The following is a 12090-nucleotide window of genomic DNA, read 5'->3' on the forward strand; positions in this document are numbered from 1 at the left end:
AGTTGCAACAAGGCCTCCATGTTATGGCACTAAGGTAGCAGTGGCAGTGCTAATATTTTGTTCTGCATGTTTTGGGTGTAATGTTTCCTGTATTTATGGAGTTTAAGAAGATAGAGAACATGGGTGTGAAGATGTTTATGGTGGCGTCAAGATCTAGTGCAATTATAATCATGCATGGCATAGAAATACAATAATTAGTGATTATACAAAAATAACTCTGATATTACATGTACATACCACTGAGTGTTTTCTTCTTGCTGAAAGCTACAGGTTAACAATACGTATCACTGGTTTGTAGTTTTTAAAGTTTCTTTTTTTATTAGCAATTAGAAAATGGAAGACTGGAAGATGTTTTATAGCAGCTAAAAACAACAACCAGTGGACAGAGCTAAACACAGACCTTTAATTTTGAACCAGACATATTGTAAAAAATATAACACAGCACATTTAAATGCAGACATTTATCTGAGTGAAATGTTTTGCATTCACCTACAGTTTGGAAATAATATAAATAAATAATATAAAAGGGAATACAATACTCAGGCAACCATGTCAGCTGCAAATTAAGTCAAAATATTTTTTTGTTTAAAACACTTAAAGAAGTATACACATTTTCAGATGATTCACTTCACTTAAGTTACCATTGCCTTAGGTGTTCAAACATTTTTATGTTCTATTATGTTCTATTACCACCCTTTTATTTGGTGACACCTCTATGAAGCTGAAACAGTGTTTTGTTTTCATGAAGACATAACAAATGCATGTATTCCAAGGCAAGGCTCTTTATTTTGGAAGTTGAATGACTCTGGAAGGGAAATACAATCCCATGCCAGTCTTATGTTTTCAGCTGAAAAAAATGTCTGCAATTAGAATTGTAATGGCACTGCTGGGACCATTGTTTGGGTTCATTTGAACATCCACAGATCTAAGGTTCTTCTGATAGTTGCTTGCCCACAGACATTTTGCAGTCTTTCTTGTTCAGCTTCTAAAAGAAACCAGCTTCATATGGAAAAAATATAATTCCACATGTTACTTGCTGAGTTTTGTTAATTTTTGATTTCTTCCTGAATGTCCAAACATTCTGCATATTTGGTGACAGTTATGTGTTTTTTTCAGTTTTCTACATGCAACTGCTGTTGTTTTGGCAACTCCAACTAGTATATGACATAAATATTAATGACTTTCTAGTTGTAACCATTTATTTTGTTTTGGTGTTATATCTGCTTATTTGTTTGAGTTATGAATCCCACTAAACTGACCAAGGCGTCCTTGGTAGTGTCTCAGGAATCATGTACAGACACAAAACAGATAACATACAATGGATTACTTTCACCATCAAATATCCCATGTCAGCCATTGTTATGAAACAGTTAAGCATGTTTAAATGAAGTACAGGTATCCACTAAACCAATACTGAAATAGTACAATAGAAAATAACCTATAACAGAATAACAGCCACATGAACTGTGTGTGCTACCATATATAAAGACACAGTGAAAGAAGACAAAAAGTGCACCGGAGAAGTACAAGCAAAGACTTAAACATGGCACACACAACTGTACACAAATGTTTGTAAATCACTTTGGGAAATATCTAGTGAAATGAGTCTTTACACCTTTGTTGATGTAACAAAATCTACTAAATTTCATTCATGCATGTGGTTTCTTTCTTTCTTTCTTTCTTTCTTTCTTTCTTTCGCCTTTCATTCCTGCCGCCTTTATTTTCTCTTTTCTTCTTTCTTCGACACGTTTTTAAACTACACCCTAAGCCACAAATACCTAGCTTTCTAATTTTTATTTTCTGGGGGGGGGGGGTTCTGGCCTTATCACTTTTGTAAGGCATATCTTGTCTACGTATTAGAAACCTTCTACTAGAGAGGCTGTGTTTTCTCTTATGTTTCTTTAAGTATAGAATTTCATCTCATTCATTACTTATAAGCTATTCCCTAACCCACATAAGTTTCCATTTCATTTTCAGTTTTGCTACCATTGGCCAACCCACAAACTCTTACATGAAAATGTGTACAGCAGTAAGTCACCATGCCACCAAGTTTCTGATAGTGCTAAATGGGAATACATACACCAGTTGATAACTGCTGTATATACTTAAAATTGTTTTCTCCAATATCTCTACGAGCTACCTATGCTCCCTCTGTTTATCAGTAGCTTATATATATATAAAATGGTGGCTGTGAATTGTTGCATATGCTACCATTTTTTCTCATGAGCTGCTATAGTTAAACTTTGGAGATAGAAAAAGTAGCCTATATTTTACTGTTTGTGTTTCTCTGCTGATGTACCTGGTTAACATGCATATATTTTCATGCAGACATCCACTCTGTTCTTAATCACTGCATCTGTCTGTAGCTTTTGTTTTTTCCTTATAAGAGGCACACCTGCAAATAAGAAAATTATCTTTATTGTGATTTTTTTAAAAAGTATTTATTACATGAATGATGAATGAATGAACGATAAAGTCAGTATAACAGTAAGCTGAAATGCTGAAGCTGTCAATACCATGAACTTTACATTTAAGGGACCATAATGTATTATGAATTCTGAGAAAGATAAAATATATAAAAGCAGCAAAATCGGCAGTTAACCAGGTATAATGCTATCTGTTAAAGGAATGCTCACCTTGATTATAGCTTCATTAGGTGTGTATTACAAGTGCTTGAGTACCATTTGCTTATGACACACTTGTTCGCTTCCATCTGCTCGAAAAAGTAAGTGCTTTAACTCTCACTAGCTTGATCTGCCACAACTATTTAGTCTCCCCAATACCTTATCCTACAAAATGGTATAGCACGACCAAATCCCTTCTGTCTTTCTAATCCTAAAACACCTATCTTACTCCCTAACCCTAAAACTCTCTTCCTTCTCTGTAAACATAAAACCCCTAATGCTACCTAATGCTAAAACTCTCTTTTCACTCACTAACCCTGAAACTCCCTTCTCTAAACCTAAAATTTCATTCTCACTCCTTAACCCTAAATCTCTCCTTATGCCAACTAAACCTAAAATCGCCTCTCTGCTCCTTATACTTAACCCTGCCCCTTCCTGACAATTGCTGTACACTACACTCCCACTCCCTCAACATGGCTGCCTCACTTAGCTTACTTGAACTCAAATAATGTGTTGCTGCAGCTGCTTACCTAAACTCACATTTGATTTCAAGCACAAGGCAAGCAGCAGCCTACGCAAGCTACATGACTTTCAAGTCCCTGGCTTCAGAGAATAAAATCTGTGCACTTGGGACATGAACATTTGTCAAACAACCTTTATTATCTGAAGCATTTTGTAGCCATCTCATAAGTATTGGTTAACAGTCTCAGTTTTTAAACTGGTTAATATCATAGTAGAGCAATAAATATAACTATTGTACAAAGTCATGGCTGCCCCCCTGTGTGAGGCTAATGTATAAATAAGGCATATTAAATTCACAAACCTTCTGACAAATTATTGTAATTCATAAAGTTCTTTCATTTCTCTTCATAGCTTTCAACAAGGTTCTTGTAATGCAATTCCCAATGTTAAAGTTGTTTATGTAACTATGGGACTAACCTGGTCAACAAAGGGTGAGCAAATACAAAAACAGATAAATGAATAAATAAATAAAAAGCTTGATATAGCAAGCCTAAACAGTGTTTGCGAGGTCAGCAAATATCCGCCCATTTAAACAACTCTTCTTTCTGTCATACACAGTGTTATGTGTTACTAATTGTAAGAAAAATACATTCTAAGAAATTCATCTCTTAAGGTTCATTCTCGGGGCAAAGTTTCTAAAATCAGTTTCTTGAACATTTAATAGACTGGTTGTAATTATCTAGCCAATCATAATTGAATATCTAATTTAATAGTGAGAAGGAAATGATGAAAAATGTATTACGCAACAAAGTCTAAAGAGTAATATTTAAGGTATCCTTCTCTGTCCATAAGCTCAAGATTATTTTACCCCCTAAATGGACATCCTATGATTTTGTTTATTACACATATTGAACAGGAAATGTTTGCTTTGCTTTACAGACTCTTATATAACTTACTTTTCAGACAGAGCTGAAAATGGCATTAGGTTTGTCTTATAGTCAACATATGATAGCTTTCAAAGTGGAACACAATATTAGGGTAATATAGTGAATTTTACCTATAATTTCAGGATATTTATTCAGTGTGTATGGCATTCCTCAAGTTTGGTACTAAAAATTCTAAATATGTTGTCAAGTGTACTAAAGTTAGACATCTGATAAGGGCAAAAAAGAGATTTTCCTGTTATGGTTAGTTATATGTTCGTAGGTTCATAGGTCAGTACTGGGCTAGCTGCCCTTGCAGACCATTTCAAGCCTAGCCAGTTTCCCTTTTTGTGCTCAAAATAACCCTTCCCATTTGGTTATAGATTGACTTTATCCATCTAATGGTCGATAATTATATATTACCCTCTAGAGAGAATAACTGGGATGATACCATAGATAATTTGAGGTGAACCCTGCACTGGATAAAGCATATAGGAGCTGCCTCTGTCCATTTCTATTATCGGGGAAATGCTGGGGTAAACTTTCTGTTTCCCATCCAAAAATCTGAGTTGCACTTGAAAATGGATAGGAATGAATGTTGTTTTATGTGGATGAGGAGTCTGTTACACAGCAGCAGTATTCTCTGCAAACTATATTTGTACCCCTAAACCATTCTGTTGATGTTGCAGAAGAGGTCCACATCCATTGACTGAGTATTTCTAATGCTGTTTGACTGGCTGCTGTGAAATAAATCCATCAATAAAGGGTCAGAGGATGTCTTATATGCCAGACACAGGTCACCTCAAAAAAAGTGTCTCATTAGTTGACTAGAACACTGAATGGCAGATGTTATTCATTCATTCATTCATTTATTTGTTGAGACCTACAGCCATGGTGGACCATTTATAGCCTAATCCTGTTAGAGAATAAGAGAAAGAGAGGAAAAAAAACAATAACAACCCAAACAAACTATAAAAACAAACGAAAACAGCAATAATGGAAAAATCAATAAAGAGAAAAAATGAGTCATACAATTTTTAGCCATTTCTACTACAGTACATATATACTACATATATATATATATATATATATATATATATATATATATATATATATATATATATATATAGATATATATATATACTTTTCAAGTCTAGTTGCAAAGTAGTGAAAGCTCTGCATGACGATAAGCTTGAAGGTGATAAAGTCTAAAAAGAGCATGAGCATTTGAGAAATGGGTAACCGTTTTGATTTTGAGAGGAAGGTGAAAATTATGCTCTCTTCTAGGACTGAGGGTTCTAATCTACATAGGTTATTAGATGTCATTTATGGAGTATTAAGCTTTTTTTGTGTGGTTAAGACTATGATTTATAAGCCATTCTCCAGTGGAGGTAGAAGGATACCTTTATCAATGGCTGTTCTGCCTGAAGGAGAGAGGAAGTGCAAGATCTTTCATGCCTAACAAAGCAGGATAGCTTTGTGGTACAGGGACTTTGTCAATAGACTTTGTGACCTCTTGGTGGTATTGGAAGTTGAGGGTAGGGTTAAGCCAGATTCTTCGATATCTATCTTTTTGGACTGTTTCTATGGCATCATTGTTGGTGGCTGTTGTGGCCCTGTTCGATTGGCCTTTGGCAAGCTTCTGTACTGTACCAAAAGCAAAGCTTTAGTTTTCTTCATATTTAAAATTAGTTTCTTTGTCTCAAGCCAAGTGAATGAGTTATTTTTCCAATTGTTTTTAATTGTCTCAGATGTGGGGCCTAGCCTATAAATAACCATGTTGTCTGCAAATAGAATTATGCATGTGCTGTTGTAAGTTGATCCTGACAAACAAGATAACCTTTGTAACAGACCTGTTTCAGTGTAAAAATTACTTGGAATCCTCCAGCTGTAATGTATAGCAAGTAACAACAAAATATTGGCTAAAGCTTATGCCTCACAACTTTAGGGTTTAACGCTCATACCTTACCTCCAGTTACTGACTAACTCCCTGTGTACAGTTTTCATGTTATCACTGTCTCTGTAGGATTTTCTTCATGTACTCTGTATTCCTAAAGAAAATTATGGTCAGTTAGCCTGTTTAAACTGCCCAGGTCTACTATATTTACCATTGCCCTGTTGCCCAGGTCATAAATGATAAGAGTCTGCAAAGGATTGATTCACTTACCCTGCTAAATAATTACTTAAGGCAAGGCCTGTTAGTGAAGGTAGAAGTGTGTCATCTTTAGTAAGTATACTATACATGGCAAAAACAGAAACTGACAGACAAAGGACTCCCAGAGTAATTTTGGCTTTCTCTACAGACTTAAACATATTGTTTCATTATATCATAGGCTGATATCCCTGTATGAAAATAATTGCATTTTTATTCTGCAAATTTTCTTCATCTTTCTAATTATTATGCCCCGTTGACCTGTTTGTCTTATCAACTGCCCAGTAAGTGCAAAAGTTTCACTTTACTATGAGAATTTTTTATTCAACATTTCTTCTTAGAATTTGAGAGGTGATAATGGCTCAGACATTGTATTGATGTGGGTGAGCTTCTCTACTGGTGATGTCAAGGAAATTACAGAAATAATTTAAAAAAAAAAACACTGGAGTCATTTTGGAAGCAGTGATCTTTGCATGCTTCATTTTGGGAGGTAGACTAACAGTGCCGTTTTATTTGTCAGCGGTGACTGAAATCTTGCCAGGGCAGCTTAACCAGTATGTAGAACTGAGCAGGGCGTTACACCTGCTTGTTCAGCAGATTCACTGGACTGATTAGGAATGTGCAGCTCCTTAATGGGCCGGCCACATAATGGCTGAGAACAGATGCTGTTCATTAATGAATTTTCACTTTTGTTAACAGGACTATAGAATAGTATGCTGCAATGCTGTAAGTAATGGCTTGTAAGTTAGACTTTTACATTTATGTGGCACAGCCCACTATGAACCCACAATAATAATTACAAGAATAATTGAGTGCATACATATGATTCACAGTGTCACTGAACTAGGGCTAATTCGTGCAGTCGCTGGAAGAAATGCGTAATAACTGATCAGCAATAGTTCAGTTGTCATACTTGATTGCTGAATTTCCTCAATGCTCTCTTGTTCTCCTACTCTCCCATCTTCCAGCTGCAAGTAAACAGGTCAAAAGCAAGATGCTTGACTTCTGGAATTATGCCAGTAAGTGATTCCTAAAGAGCGTCCCATTTATAATTAAAGCTGACTATCTTCTTAATTGGTGACAGTTTCTTCTCAGCTTATATCAGCAGTTGTAATCAGAATTTGTGCAGGAATGCTATTTTGAAAAGAATATTCCAGAATATGGTCAACATAAAATGAAGATACTGTGTTTGATGGAAGGCTTTGTATGTCTCAAAGAAGTCCCATGTATTATAAATGTAAACATTATTTTTGACAGAAAGATTGTCAAGTGTCTTATATGATGTTAAGAAATTCTTTGCTAATTAAGCAATCATAAAGTACTGAAATGCTCATTTAGATTTGTGAGCGAATCCATTGCTCACATAAAAGGTATGCTTACATAAGAAGACACAGCTGTGCTGGTTTTAAATTGGTCACCTACAGCCATGGTGACATGACTACTCTAACATTCTGCATCACTCTTAGATGACCATTTAGCTGGGGAGGAGGAGGTAAGGTCCAAAGACTGAATGAAGGCAGCAGCTGTTAAGGGTTCAGTAATCCTGAGCTTATAATTTAAGATGCAGCAGATAAACAATCAGAAATGTGCTGCCTACCAGAGCAAAGCTACAGTTAGGTACAATGACCACATAGTTTTCCTAAGAAGAAAAAAATTGTGTGTAATAGACTGAAAAGAGAGGTACCCCTACAAAAGTAATAATTATATTGGAAGTTCACCTCAGATGTTAATGAACTGGTACAAGTTTCTGACACTAAGAGAGATATCAAACTTCAGAATGATGTCTGGAAGTGATTCATCATTTACAGCTCATAGATGTAATCCTGTGGCAGTCAAGATTGGGTATTAAGGATATAAGCAGGGTTTAAGTCCATTTATCTGCTGTGTAGCTCTGAGCAAACCACTTAATTAGACAGTGCTGTGGGGCAACGATAAAATTAGGCTAGGCTATGTAGTGGTCTTCTGAACCATGTACCTATTAACTACCTTAAAAAGGCAAGTGCAGTTCTAATTCTTGGACAGTGTCACAAGGTTTTTAAAGTACCAGATGATATGTCTTTATGTGAAAAAGGAACAAATAGAGCCTTTGTTGTCCAATAAGCCTGAAATTTTGAATAAGCAGACATGAAAACATTTAAAAAATAGAGCTTTTAATATTCATATCTCTAAGTATTTACTGATGTTGCATAGTATGCTAGCAATGCCCTCAGTGTCTAGGAACCATTGAGTTTCACATCTGCTTAGCCTTCTGTGGATTCCTCCTTAAATGTTTCATCTATACCATGATGCCATTTACTTGAAAGTAAATGTTCAGCTAAGAAAAGAAATATTGAGCAGTTCTGCATAACATAATAGTTTTAGGCATCTGAGTCACTGGCATACCTCTCAGCTGTCCTGATTTTCCCAGGATGCCCAGACTTTTACTTCATATTTTTGGTCAGTTCCTAATAAAATTTGTGGTTTTCTGGCAAATTATTCTGGACTGAAGTCATTAAATAATTACAGACATATGAGGTTCATTCAGCCTTCAGAAAATTCAGAAAACACATGCTAACAGAAACTCTTTTCTTCTAGCAATTTTCCAAGTTTATGAGATAAATATTTAACATTTGTCCCTATTTTCAGGCCTTTGTCACACCATAATTTTTGGCTTTGTCCGGAGTTCTTGTGCTAAGAGGTCGAGAAGTATGCTCACTGCATCTCTTGTATACAAAATCCTTAAATTCTGCAGTCTGAACATTTTGCATAATGTGATTTGTGTGTTACAGTTTTCTTCAGTACAACTTTTAGTCAGTAATCTATATAGGTGTTATTTCAGGCAGGTTACCTGTTGTGAAACAATGATTCTGGGCATGGCTAATCAGAAAAAGAGGTGTCACCACAGCACAACAGTTAAGGTTACTGCCTCACAACACATGGCTCTTCACTTAATTTCTCAGGCGGGATATCTTCTCTGCAGATCCTGAATGTTTTTCCTTTGCTCTTTTGGGTGTTCCTTCTATAATTGTCAAACATCTTATTTCATTCAGTTTTAGTGACCATACACATAGTTAGTATCGGAACATTAATTGGATTGTTGTGTTTATTTTGAGCTTTTGTTTAACATATATTTGCTTTCAGAGCATGCATTCTTTCTGAGTGCTATGTGATGTGTCATATTTCTGTATTATACTTTTTTAATTCTTTAACTTTGCATGTATATATGAACTGCACACAGGACCGGATCCAAGACTGCTACCTAAGGCTCAGTGCTGACTTGGGGACCTCATACTCACACACACACAAACACACACACATAAAACTGTTTCACTCTTCCCCTGTCTTAATTACTGCCTGTGTCAGCTGCTGTGCTTTGACAGACAGCTGTAAGAAGTCCCTTTCTCTCTCTCTCTCTCTCTCTGTCTCTTTCTCTCTCTAACCCTCACTCATTAGCTAAAATGTAGACATAATGAGAGTGAGGTTTCCTGGAACTTCAAAGTGCAGTATATTTTGAGCAGCCAATAGTCTGTTTTGCTGTAGAAAGTCCCTCACTGAATACTGTGTGTGTGTGTGTGTGTGTGTGTGTGTGTGTGTGTGTGTGTGTGTGTGTGTGTGTGTGTGTGTGTATGTGTGCATGTCTCTGTATCTGTGACTGTATATGTGTCTGTGTGTTAGCCCTTCTAAAACCTGACCTTCATTATATACTCATGAACTAAGTTCTCCTTCAAGACTTATCTTTCTCAAACTTAATTTGAACGTCTGAGTTACTCTTCCATTAAGTCAGTGAGAATTACAGTCATCAATAGTGCCAGTCATTAGATTCATAATTGTTATCCTTCATAACATGCACATGAAAACCTCTAATTTTGCCTCATATTTATGCCATTTTGCTAACTAAGTAAGACAATCACGAAGCATTGCCTGGTTAAGTGACTCACTCAGCATTTTACAGGAAGCAAATAGAGGTAAAAAGAAAGAATCAAAACCTAATACATTTGACTATAGATGGGTAGATCATTAAGTATTTGGAGCCTTAATCATCTGCACCAACAGCCAGTCCATCATTAAATTATTTTTTTTCTGGTAAATCACTGAGGATTATAGCCAGATTGTCATAGTACTTCATATGCAGAAAATGCATATCTATGTAATACTTGTTACTCTGTTAAATTTTTAAGTGAATTAGAGGTGAGTGGCACATAGGGCTGTGAACTGATAGTAAACTGCATCCTCTAGTCAAAAGTAAATGGTTTGAATTCTTCCACCTCCATTTGTCTACTGAGTGACTTTCAGCAAAAAGGGGCACTTTGTTTATTGAGGTTATCTGATTACCAAATAATTAAAGCAAAGAATATTGAAAATGTCATCCTTTGTCCCCCATTACTTTTGTCTTTATTAAGAATTCTTGAAAAAAAGAAGCTGAGAAGTATTTTGTCTGTTCCATGAAAAGTTTGTGCTTTCAGGTAAATTGTTGTGGATTACAGTCACTAAGCAAAGACAGGCATGTGAGTTTCAGACTTTGTGTAATTTGGAAATGCCTGTTAATGCAAGGCCTGTTATTTTAACAACTTTCTAAGTATATAAAATAAATATTAAAAATAAAATGTGTTCCTGATTTTTGGGTCTTTGTCTCTTATTCTTGAGGTAAAAAGTTGGGAGGGCAAGGGGGTACAATGGGTTGCACTACAGGTTTTTTGCAACAGTTGAAATATACATTATCTATGTATTCATAAGCAAACATGTGAATGCATGCATTCTTAATAGCAGGTGTAGGTGACGGCTACGTGTGTACGTGTGTGTGTGTGTGTGTGTGTGTGTGTGTGTGTGTGTGTGTGTGTGTGTGTGTGTGTGTGTGTGTGTGTGTGTGTATGTGTGTGTGTGTATGTTTGTACAAATACTTAGTTCCTACTTCCTAGAGTAATTAAGGTGTAAAGGGAGGAATCCATTCTAGTCAACAGGAGCATCATCATATGAACCGTACCCTTGAGTACGATTCTTGGTTTTCTTGTTTTGTTAATTCTTGACAGTGTGTTTATTAACTATTTAGTATTATAAACTAGACAACATTAAGTCTATGAGTTTAATGTTAAAGTATTAACTATGAATGTATTTTTAATTTAACTTGCCTTTGGGAGGAACATGGGTATGAAATTCACTGTGTTGGGTACAACAGTTTGTCTAGCACTTAGTGCAAATTTGTAAGGCTGTGAGGTATTAATGAGTTGCTTCCTGCAGTACAGGGTTTGATTCTCTTAGCCTTTCTTTGTCTAGTATGTGAGTCTGGCCAAGTCATTTCACCAGGTAGTGCTTCTAAGCCACCCCTGAAAAGTGATACTTATATCTAGTGGACTGTCGCAGGCAGCTAGCAAATTTGTTTCATGACTGTCTTTTAAATTCCTGCACCCTTCACAGAGTCACTAATTACTACTTCACTGTGTGTAAGATGACTTTGAATTAATGTATGTTTGTTGTAGTTAAATGGATTGCCAGATGCATTTTCAATACATTTGAGTTTCAAAGAAAAACAATTTTACTGTTGCTTATGTTGTCTGTTTTCAATGTGAAAGTGCTTTGTTTTGTTCATCAAATGGTTGTTGGTGTTTTGCTGTAAAATATTTAATAAATGCTTTAAATTAAATCAAAGTCTCTATGATCATTGTAAGGTAAATAAGAAAATAAGCACATTGACAAATATGAACAGTGTTTTATGGTAACTGGAGAGATACAGCAAAGTAATAGGATATTAGTATGGCTTTGCGGGCTGTCAATTACCCTGCCTAAGGCCCCATTTCACCATAATCTACCTCTGATTGCATAGTGGTTTTGTTTTATGGTAGAAACAATATTATAATAAAAGTCAATATTGTTTACTCATCCATTTTGAAGAGATTAGTGAAAACAGTTTTCCAATGTACTTACAGGATTAAATTGATTGTGTAATTATCTTTGT

General features: G+C 35.6%; 1 protein-coding gene across 1 annotated transcript in view; it reads left to right on the forward strand.

Moving 5' to 3' along the window:
- Nucleotides 1-12090, forward strand: part of KITLG (KIT ligand) — a 585654-nt gene that overhangs the window by 13735 nt on the left and 559829 nt on the right. The gene's annotated exons all lie outside the window — the stretch shown is intronic.

This window comes from Protopterus annectens, chromosome 11.part0, assembly GCF_019279795.1.
Source record: "Protopterus annectens isolate FY-2018-M chromosome 11.part0, PAN1.0, whole genome shotgun sequence".
In the NCBI taxonomy this organism is placed as follows: domain Eukaryota; kingdom Metazoa; phylum Chordata; order Ceratodontiformes; family Protopteridae; genus Protopterus; species Protopterus annectens.